The following is an 11,949-nucleotide window of genomic DNA, read 5'->3' as shown; positions in this document are numbered from 1 at the left end:
TAAGCAAAAGTAGTAGATACCAAATGCAACTCTATCGTAAAAAGGCGCAAGAAACTTATAAACATAAACCACGATCCCAACCGCTTATCATAACCCTCCAAACATGTGACAATCATGTGCCGGCCCGATCAGCTACCCTCAAGACATCCGCTAAATCTGACTGACTTCATAGGCAGTCAAGGGGAGGTCATCCTAAAGGAAGGAGGGGGGGAGTCGCACGCAAATGATACGAGCGACGCGCGCCGCATCGATCCGCCATGTGCCGGGTCCTGCCCGCAGCCCCCCTTCCCCCCACCCCAAAATCACCCCATTGGGGGGTCACCCAGACACTGACTCCCTACGCACAGACACGCACACACCGCTTGATCTAATGTGTTCTGCCAAATGATCCGCAACGAATATTAAGTCGTCTATGTAGATCAAAAAGCGATAGTCATCGGGCGAGAAGTTGTATGCCGCGGACTCTCATCCATGATTTCCATCTAAACATACTAATTTCACATAAATATTGAAAATATTGCATAATTTTTTTGACGATTTTTTTTAAATTTCTAATTAATTACTAATTAGAATTTGATGATAATCTGCAATGAAGTCTATAATTAATTATCAATAAGGCTCTTTAAAAACCAAATGTTATTAGATACAATATTTTATCAATGTCAGAATTGCATAATACCAATTGGAATCTCATAGGACATTTGTAAAACCAAAAACGGTTCCAATAACAATAAAAAGTTGCATCATACGGTGCGAACGCAATTATTATTTATGACAACAACGCTGTACTGGTTATCCATTAGCGAGCGAGCGTCCGACCCCGGCTGAGAGGTTAATTGAGCTCGACCCACGTGGCAATAATTATTTACCTGCCCCACGTGCGTAGCACCCTTCGCGTCCTCAACCAACTCAACTCTAAACACACACCACCAAAACTCTCCAGAACTATCCATTACTCTCTAAAAGCAAAATCCCACACACTAAAATGCTGTATAAAACTATTGGCGAAGCATTGCGGAGGAGCTAACTAAAAATGAAGAAATAAGATGGTGAATTTACAGGCATTTCAGTTTAATGTTTTACTCCAAACAGCCGACTTAAAACTCTACGACCGTGTGATAAAGTCTACATTACTCTTTCCCGCTACCATCACATAAATATGTATAATGCGAGACACAGTAACTGTGGTTTAGGTAAAACGTTATGGGTATCCAGAGTAATTACTAAATGTATCATTACCAATGTCTACTCATGTTTTCGCAAGCTTACAGTAAAAATATTTTGTGAAATCGCGAACGCCTTGCGAGATCGCATGCGGTCAATAAGGATGACATAAAGTTTTATGAGATAATACAAAATTTAATGACGGCACTGCCATCTACTGACTAAGCGCTACAACTAAAACTAATCTAGTACTACGGAAGCATTGCCTGGTCGTAAATAAACGCAATAATGTAGCATTCGGGCGTTCCAACGTCGACACCCTAAATCTAGGGCACGTGATCTGCAGACACTCGCGGCCGCAAGATCTCAACTCACATTAGCCACGAACGAAGACAGTCCGAGGGGGTCTTATGGCTAGGCGGTAATATAAACTGTTCACAGTCAACAGAAACCAGGGAGACGTGTACTGGGATACGTGGAGAGCGTGGTCGGGTTTCGCGGAGTCTTCATTTGGTAGACTCGAGCGCGCGAGGTGCGTGCGACGCCGCAGTTCGGGGACGACTGAGGCGCCGGCCGCCTGCCCCCCCGCCCCCCGCTGCATCCTTCAAACAGTCCCTGATAATCGGGAGAAAATACTACACATAGCTGCAATTGGAGCGCCGCATACTATTCTTTTTTGGCCATGAGTCAGGCGGTAATTGCATCTACTGTCATTGGCTAGTTCCTTGACCCCGTCGCAAAGTCTATTTCAAATGCGTTTTCAAGAAATTTCCGCCCAAAGGATCGGCTTTAATCAGGTTTCGTCGTATTTTAGAATCGTCACTTGTTTGTAAGGCAGTCACGTTCTGTGTATGCGACGAGACGAAAATGTTCGGTTTGCCCTCTACCGTCACTCTTGGTTTCCTCTGAGACCTCGTAATTTAAGAGACATCGCTTCTAGCTTTGATAAAAGAAAAATAAATTTGTCAAGCAATTGTCCATAATGTCAGTTTTTCGCTTCGTCTGGCTCATTCGTTGTATTTTGATATTTTCTCGACATTGTTTATTGTGTTTTTCTTCATTCTGGTATTTCTAGAATACAAGATTTAGACATTTTCAGTCGTATATAGAGCTTTTTGTGAATATTGCGTGCAAAATATTTTCTTCTGGAAAGCGTGGAAAATAAAATGATGACGAAATGTGATTACATTTGGCAGTTTATTTTGCAACGCCTCAGCGGTTTAGTGGCGGCTTGCGGGCGAACTGCGGAGTAACGGCTTCGAATCAAGGACCGGACAATCTTTATTGAGGTAAGTAAGATTAAGTTTTCATGCAATCTGCAACTTTGCAAACGCGATTTTGTTAATAAAGCACTGATAAAAAAATGTTTTACATTTAATAGTTTTTATTTGAATTAGAATCTAGATAGTTTATGTAATGAACTTTTTTGATTCAATATATTATTTTATCGTAGTTTAAAAGTTAATCAACGTAATCGAATGCTGCAGTTACGAGGTTCAATGATTTTTCAGAGTTAATTGAAAATAGTGAAATATCTCGTAGGTATAAATAATTAAAAACTTTTCCGCTAAAACCAATACTGAATTTCTGAAGTATCTCGTAAAGTGAAACCACAATGTGTCATGCTACAATGTTTACGTAGTCGCCCTACGAATGTAGCACACTACGCGCTACGGCGTAGGTGTACTACGAATTTCGTAGCAGACTACGTGCGTGACCTCAAGACCAGTTCTACGTTTTGAATGTCAATTTCAATTTGAATTGTTTTCTATGTACAGTCAACGCCAAAATTCAAATAGTTCGCGATACAAAGTTCGCAACACGTCTTTGTTACAATTGGAATAAGGGTGTGTTTATCAACTTTTTGGACGCTTTGGGTGTCACGAATTATTTGACGCTGGCTGTACTTGTACCTACATAAAATTGTGAAAGAAATGTGATTAGTGTCTGAGGTATAAAATTAACAATATTAAAAGAGTGATCATGGCTAGAAAATGTAATTATCTCCAACAATTTAATTATTTATGATAATAACGTCGAAAAATACACTAACAAAACTTTTACATTCTGTGTCACGTGGCTACTGCTCAAATTCTAACTTCCTACCTTAAATTATTACTGTCACTTACTATAGATATCGGTATAGACATTTCAGGTAATTTTAGTGTGTTCTTAATTATAGACTTTTAATTATTGTTGAGGTAAGTGTTAAGTGTCGTAATTTACGTCAATTTAAGAGACAAATATAAGTTTTTATGTACTATTTTATGTAAATAAGATATTGTGTTTGATTTTTTTAAGGATTAGAAAAAGAAGTTATTAATATTGATTGACGCCTTACTTTCCAAACAAATTGGCTCTAGACTTCTCGTTTCTAACAAATCCTTTTATTTAGACAAGGTAACGAGGGCCAATGAAAAAAACAACATTTTTAGTAGTTCAAGTAAAAAAAACATTTTTCACATTGAAAATCTAACGACATGAAAACTTTCTGTGAAATAGCTAAATAATGGAATGCGAAGCACAAGCTAGCACCTGCGATCTTACCTATATCTTTCCCGTATTCCGTTTTCTCTAGACCGATTCCAGTGTTAACTTTAACCTAGGCGCAGACCACCGACTTTGGCCATATGGATATGTATGAAAGTGCGCACATTATACCGATTGATTCTTCAAACAAATTAGAATCGCGTCCAACTAACGTGAAGCAGCAAATCGAATGCAGCGTTGAATAGAGGTCTGTGATTGGTTCGTGTGTCACGCGCACTGTGAGACATCATAGTAATGTGAATACGGGCATACAAATCGGTGGTCTGCGCCTAGGCTTACTGCAGTCTCCAGAACACAACGCGGTTCTACTGACATGAAAACTGCAGGCTGTATTTCAATATGTCCATCCGAGGCTATTCAGACGCGGAGCGCAACGCCGCGGGGTCGCCGAGTAATAGCTCTATGGGCAGATGTTATAAATCTCCGCTTTTAATGTGCTGCGACTTGTATAGTTATTGCTGGGATAACAGCGCCCCCTAGTGCTGGATGCTGTTACTAGAAAACTGCACAGCCATGATCTACGTCAACATGATCTAGTTGCAACGTTAATAATCTTTTTTTAGCCAAAAAGTCGCAAGACGTAGGTGTGGGCAGTCCTCCCACTAGGTGGACCGACGATCTGGTGAAGGTCGCGGGCGGTCGCAGGACCGGTCTTTGTGGAAAAGCTTGGGGGAGGCCTTTGTCCGGCAGTGGACGTCTTACGGCTGAAACGAACGAACTTAAAAAGAAGAAGGTTTTGACCTGCATCTCATCTGATAGAAAGCTGAAAGTGAGCTTTATTTGGAATCCTCGACCATAGAGGGTCTGCCTATGGCTATCTATCTCCAAGTGCTTCACCTGTATCACAGAGGAATTGGCTATCTTAGACCTCCAATTGCCGGAACACAACAATGCTGTTAACATTATAACATTATGTTATGGTCACAGACTTAAGAATGATGGTGGTAGGTAGTAATAAGTGACAATTTACAATGTATTTAAATTTGTATGTCTGAAAGGACTAATAGTGCGATTATAATATTGTTCATGTTTTCATCCTTTTTTACCACTTTTTAAGCAAATAAATTATTTATATTCTATTCTATTCTATAATTATGTAACCTCCATGCAGCATTTTCACATGAAAACGGACTCAACCTACTTCATATTCAAACTAATTAAATATTAACACACACCACATAAAATGAGTATTGTTTTTATATCTCTAAAAACAACGGACACGAAATAAAACATGATTTTAACGGACCACATAAACTATAGTGCGCTATAAAGCTCGTGTAAAACTGCATGTAAGGCTCGCAATGCAGTCCGGACGATGTCCGTTTTAGGGCACAGTAACATGATATTTTATCTACATTTATTTTATTCTTTGTTTATATTTTCATGGGAATGCATTCTGAATATTTCATGCAGTTTTTAAAGAGATTTAGTTCTAGTTTCCTACTTTTATCAGAAGTTTCTCTCTTTCACAATCGTCTTGATTAACGAGGGTCATAGAAGTAAGCATCGGGTTTTGTTTTTGACAAAAAATCAAGTACCTGTAATAGATTTCTGAAGAAATGCACTCAAAAGAAAACTAACTTGTAAGGACAATATGCGCACCACCCACCATTATGTTGTCCGCAAGTGGTGGTAGGGCAAGCTATATTTGGGACGTATAAGCGCCCTGGAAAGGGCCTATGTACTGAATATAAGATCTGACGTTGACTAAAGCTGGATTTGATCTGACAATCATCAAACCTCTAGAGACTTCTCTATCTATTTTTATAAGTCTTCAGTCTCATTACAACTACTTATAAAAGTTGTCCTACAACATTCTTATTCAACCATCGGTTTAAAGAATCTTTATTCATAAGAACAGGTAGTTCACTTACATGAGATTACCATACTCCTTCTATCAAGAGTGTTGCATCATCTTGGGTCCCAACACTGATAAACATTATTACAAGTCTAGCATTTAATTGTCAAAGTCAAAGTCAAAATTTCTTTATTTGTTAGACTAATAAATAGTTCTTACAAATCGTCATTTTGCTCTTAGGGAGCCTCTACATGTCTCATAATCTTTTACCCTACCAGCGCTTCGAGACCAACATTTGGCAAGTGCTGAGAAGAAGCGCCGCAACACATCGGCCATTTGGTGTAGTGGTTCGAAACGTACTACTATTCTGGAGGTAGCGGGTTCGATTCCCGCACAGTACAAACATTTGTGTGCATGAACATATTTGTTTGTATTGGACTGGGTGTTTTCTATGTATAATAAGTATGTATTTACAAAAAAAAAGTATTTAAGTATGTTTATATCCGTTGTCTAGTACCCATAGTACAAGCTTTGCTTAGTTTGGGACTACAAGCGCAGTGTAAAATGTCCAAGGATATTTATTTATTTATTTATTTACATTGAGTCAATGCCTGAGGAATGTAGCGGCACGGGAGGGATGGGATTGACATTATTATGACGTCACAGAGCATACAAATCTGAAGTCTCGCTGACGTTTGACGGCTACAACAGAAAGAAAGAAAGAAAGAAAGACACATTTATTACAATGGACATCACACAAATACAGGCAATTACATAGACATGACAGTGGCACATAATAATGGAAGAAGAAAAAATAAAAACAAGAGTAAACTGAGCAGTGCCACCCATCCACCAACAAGATGCCCACTGCAACGGGACCCCACTCAGCATATGCCGTGGCCCACGGTGACGAAGGCCACGGCGCTGGTTTTCAGTGTGCCCCATGCCGAGTGAGGGTCACGGACCATTTTTAAAATAAATAAAATACTAAGCTGCATAAAATTGTCTAGATAAACATACATAAATAGTAATATTAGTGCACAGATAAATACAAAAGGCGGTAAATCGGTAAGGATGATAAGACTACGTTTATTAAGAATACTAATGAAAAGAATACTAATAAAAAGATAAAACTGTTTGTATTGGTGTGTGTGTAGTAATGGTAAAGTAATATTGTGTTAATGTGTAATATTCGTAAAGAGTGTCTCGACGCCCGCAAAACCGGTTTGTGCAATCGAATGATTGATTGCGCGCGATTAGACAATTTAGTTCATCCCATATTGTTCAGAGCGTTACACGCGTACCCACAAACAAAAAACAAAATAAAAAATAAATAAATTCCAGCAGTATTGGTCGTCTAAACATATAATTCAATTTCAATTAGTGTCAAATATATAGTTATGATGTCATTAGAATTAAAATAATAATCATGAAACAAGTATTTAAGAGCGTTGTCACATTTTTCATGCAGAAATCGAGAATTTGGCAGATTTCGAAATGATTTTAGTCATATAATTTATTGTTATAGCTTCTTTTGACTTATATCATCGTAATTATCATACGTTTTTCCGGAATGTCTATTGACAAAATCTCGTTCAAATTGGATTTTTGCCTACGAAAACAGCGAATTTCGAAAGCCCGATTTCCAGGTAACTCGCGAAGGCACAACTTTGAACTAATATTACAACAAATTTGTTTCTAAGTAAGAAGATAGAATGTATTCATTAGAATAAGCATACCCTGAAGAAGAAAGTGTATTGAGAAAATTTTGTTGTTTAATTCATTAAAATGCATTTTTATCATGTCTAAGATAGTCAAAATTCGAGAAAATTACTGCAAGAAAACAGGTCACATCTCATAATTTAAAAGTCATTTGGCAACATAAACTATTTTATACTTAAGAAGAAACATAGTACTATTATTGTGTGAAAAAGAAAAAATATCTATCTTCAATCTTCAAATGAAAAATTAATTTGAAAATACTATAAAATCGGGTGCATCAAATGGCATAAATCAGTCGTGCTTTGGCACTCGTAGACGCCGGGTCTATGTCAGTTGACTGCCCACTGACGTATATACGTCACGCGTGATTTTTTCGTAAATTGTAGTATGATTGAGTACTTTTGATCCGCAAGTATTTTTAATTTATTTGTTTAGGTAAATCGGACTTGTAATTTCTTTCTTTTCAAAATTTTTATTATTTTACTTACAGAATATGGGTAGAATAGATAAAAGATATTATTATGGTATCTGTTTGGTCAGGAAAAAATAAATGACTAATAAAAATTTTAACAGGGTGTCAAAACATTAGTCTATGCTATTGTGTTTCTACCAACATAAAATATACTCTTGCTTACTAATAAAAGTTGAATAGCATCTGTATGGTCACACAACGCTTCGTCATGTTTTTCCGAAAGTTCAATTACTGACGACTGAACGAAAGAAATTGGTGCGTAACTATTCATCTGATTTTAAACGTTTAGTAATAAAGGGGTAGGTCAGGTAAATGGCAAATCCACCAGCGGTCGCTCGATGACACTTAGACAAATAGTTTTATAAAACGTCAACTAAGTTGGTTAGGTATTTGTATTGTAGATACTTATATACAAATGAACGTATAAAATGAGTTTATTTTTAAAAGTATAGGTACAGGGTGGAAACGATAAGTGATTTCACTTGATTTTTAATTATACAAGATATCGAGAAACTGTTTACTGTTCCTGTAAGTGCTTCATGAGCTCTTTAAAACAACAACAATAAATAGGTCAAAGAATAAACTGGATCTATGCGAAAATTCAATGTTTCCGAATTTCATACTAAATGTATGCCGCCAGCCATACCTACCATAATATTAGAAGTGTTATTTTTTTAAATTTAAATTTTTAATTGAGTAATATATAATAATCAAACAACAAACTCGTAAATTGCATTCTTATTTAAATTATTTACGGAAAACATGATTTTAGGTTTAACTTGCCACAATATCATCAAGAGATACTAATTAATAAATCTATACTTATAATAAATCTGTAGAGAGGTCAATTCTGTACATGAAATATATTTTTAAAATAACTATCAGGGGGTAATTAGTGATCGATACTGATGCCAAAAATGCAATCAGTAAAATTTTTGTCTGTCTGTCTGTCTGTCTGTCTGTCCGTCTGTCTGTCTGTCTGTCTGTCTGTCTGTCTGTCCTTATAGAAACAAAAACTACTTGACGGATTTTAACGAAACTTGGTACAATTATTCTTCATACTCCTGGGCAGGTTATAGTATACTTAGGAATTCCCACGGGAACGGGAAATAGCGGGAAAATCCTTTTGTATGAAAAATCTAAACCGCTTAAGTTAGACGCTTGAAATTTGGCATGCAGGTACCTTAGTAAACGTAAAGCTTAGTTACAACAGGATATTGCAAAATTCCCACGGGAACGGGAGTTAGCGGGAAAAAACATTTGTATGAAAAAATCTAAACCGCGTAAGATAGATGAAAGGGGTAAAACGGGATCCACGCGTACGAAGTCGCGGGCGGCCGCTAGTACTAAATAAACAGATAAAGAGGACGGCATTAAGGCACTCAGAATTCTCAGAAACCATTGATTTCGTGTTTGTTTGTAACTGTATTAAATGTATGAAAGCTGGAAATATAGGTTTTTTGAATAGATTCAGTTCGTTCTTAAACATATTATTGATGCCGTTTATAAGAAATATTCGAGTGAGATCACTTATCGATTATTTTCGTCATCCTTATTTGTATTAAATTTAATTAAAATACACTAAGGCTGAGTTGCACCACCTAACTTTGACCCTAACTGACAATAACCGGTGTTTTATGTTAGACAGATTTTTGACATCCAAAATTTTGATGTCAATGTTAAAGTAAGACGGTGCAACACGGCCTAACAAATGTATCGTAGACAGTACTTTTTATTTTCTTCATAAATCTTTCTTTTCTTTGTAAAGCTATCTACAAGCTTTTATTTTCTTTGACATCTGGAGTTGTAAAATCTTGCAACTTCAAATTTACTTACTTCCCGTTTTCCCATTGAGCTGAAATTTTGCATGTCTACACAGGCATGCAAAATTTCGTTTCATTTCGCACTAAATAATTTAATTTACACGTGTTTTCATGCGATGGCCTAGTCAATATATTTATGTAAAACGTTAATGATTTCCTGGACTGGACTTGGTATTACATGGATCTCACAACTTTTTACCGTAGAACAACTGAGTAGTGAGACTTGGTTTTTTGACAAGTATTGTTTTTGATGGGTTTGTATTACAGAACGCATGTGTACCTAATGGGATAACTGTTTAAAAGCACGATTAGATAAATTTTGCTCTATGGATAAAAATCTTAAAGTTACCTCTGATTTTTTAGCATTATACGACCGTGGTTTATAATAATAAATTCTATAAAATCACAAAGTTATCAGTATTTACCTCTTTGATTTCCTGACTGGTTTAGATTTACAAAAACTAAATATTTATTATTAACTTTTAGATAATAATTTGAATGGCGCTTACGATGTTTAGTTACGAGCTCTTTGATGGACACAGATATTATAGATAACGTTTAAAAAATGGCACGCTCGTTTTCATACATTTCATTCTATTTATTTAACCTATCCATATTTATGTGCGGAAACGTCACAAAATCAGAATAAATTTTAATTTTTCCATCCCGCATGATAAAAACTAAAAAGTCAAAAGTAAAATTTAAATAGTAAATATTTTTCATAAATAAGCTTTTGATGCTATAAAAAGAATAAAATGAAACATAAATTCTTTCAAACCCATCAACTTATTACTTTACTCAATTTAAAGATTAAAAACTTGTCGCGGGATTTACTAGTGTAAAAAATACATTAATTACGTAACTTGATTTTGCTAAAAGTCTGATCTGAGAAAAAATCAAATAGGTAAATTATACATTATTTCTTTATTATTATGTATGATGTACTGTCTTAGGTACGATACAACAACGGATTAAGATCGTTTAGTCGACGCAGCGTTGAAATTGTACAGATAAATTCAGTTTGCGCACTCACTACGCGACGTCAAGCAATAAAAACCTAAAATTCGAACGCCAACTTTTTGCTACAACGCTCTTAATATGGTGTTATAATGGTGTTACAAATAGTATGTCCGGAGAAAAAAAATGTCAATTTTCAAGTAGTGATGTCAGGCTACAGCAGTCTCGATCGTCTTGCCCACTTCCGTGCTTGATCGTCTGAAACCTTTAGGTAAGGATACAAGTAACCTACTCCAGTGTTTGTTCGTTAAAAATGTGTTCCCGGTATTTCTTTTTAAAAGTGTACAATGTTTGCAGACGACGTAATGGCGGTGGCAAGTCATTCCAGCACTTGGAGGCGGCAAACCTGAAGCTACCCCGGAAGGCAACGGTTCGGTGCGGCGGAAGAACGAGAGTGCTGCTGGAGCGACGGGTCTTGTGCGAGTGGAATTCCCTTGTCCAAACTAATTTATCTAGTAGATAAGTCGGAGTGTTGTTTTTCATCATACCAAAAAGCAGTGTCGCGAAGTGCAACGCCCTGCGTGAGTTCATTTTTAATATTTTAGCATTAGTTATATAAGGCGTAACGTGTGTTCTCGGCGGGATTGAAAAACAAAAACGGGCGCATGCATTTTGCACACGTTGGATAGTTTTCTTGGTACGCGCCAGCAGTCGGGGGCCATAGACCACATCCATATAGTTGAACTTAGATAGAACCAGAGAGTCGCATAATTTAATGCGATTGTCAGTAGAAAGATATTTACGTATTTGGTACAATACTTTCAGTCTATAAAAACAGTTTCCTACTATATTATTGACGTGTTTTTCAAAGCGCATTTCCTCGTCCATTAGAAGTCCTAAGTTTTTAGCTTCTGTAACCCTCTCTATTGGCTCCCCCTCAATCAACACACTAATTCCCCTGTTTATGGTTTTTCTTATCTGATCCCTAGAACCCAGCACCATATATTTGGACTTATTTCCATTTAGTACTAGGGAATTGCACTTAGCCCAATTTGTTATCCGTCCAAGATCCTCATTGAGGTACGTAATTGCTTCGTGAACATCTTTCGGCTTACTCGAAATATACAGCTGTATATCATCAGCGTAGATGTGGTACTTACAATTATGTATATGATCAACCACATCCGCGCTATAAATAATGAACAGAAGTGGACCCAGAATTGAACCCTGCGGAACCCCTCGATTAACAGCCAAGTGATCAGATACTCTTGTCTCACCAGCATCATCTGACACCCCTACACATTGAGTTCTGTGCTCAAAGTAACTATGAAACCATCTCACAGCACATGGACTGAAACCATAATAATGCAACACCCTTCTGTGCCACTCCCATACCTAATCACTGACTGAGTTTAAAGCTAGACATATACGGGACTATTCCCACCACTGCAAACTCCTGTGTA

This window comes from Ostrinia nubilalis, chromosome 25 (genome assembly GCF_963855985.1).
Source record: "Ostrinia nubilalis chromosome 25, ilOstNubi1.1, whole genome shotgun sequence".
In the NCBI taxonomy this organism is placed as follows: domain Eukaryota; kingdom Metazoa; phylum Arthropoda; class Insecta; order Lepidoptera; family Crambidae; genus Ostrinia; species Ostrinia nubilalis.
Note: the sequence above shows the minus strand (reverse complement) of the source record.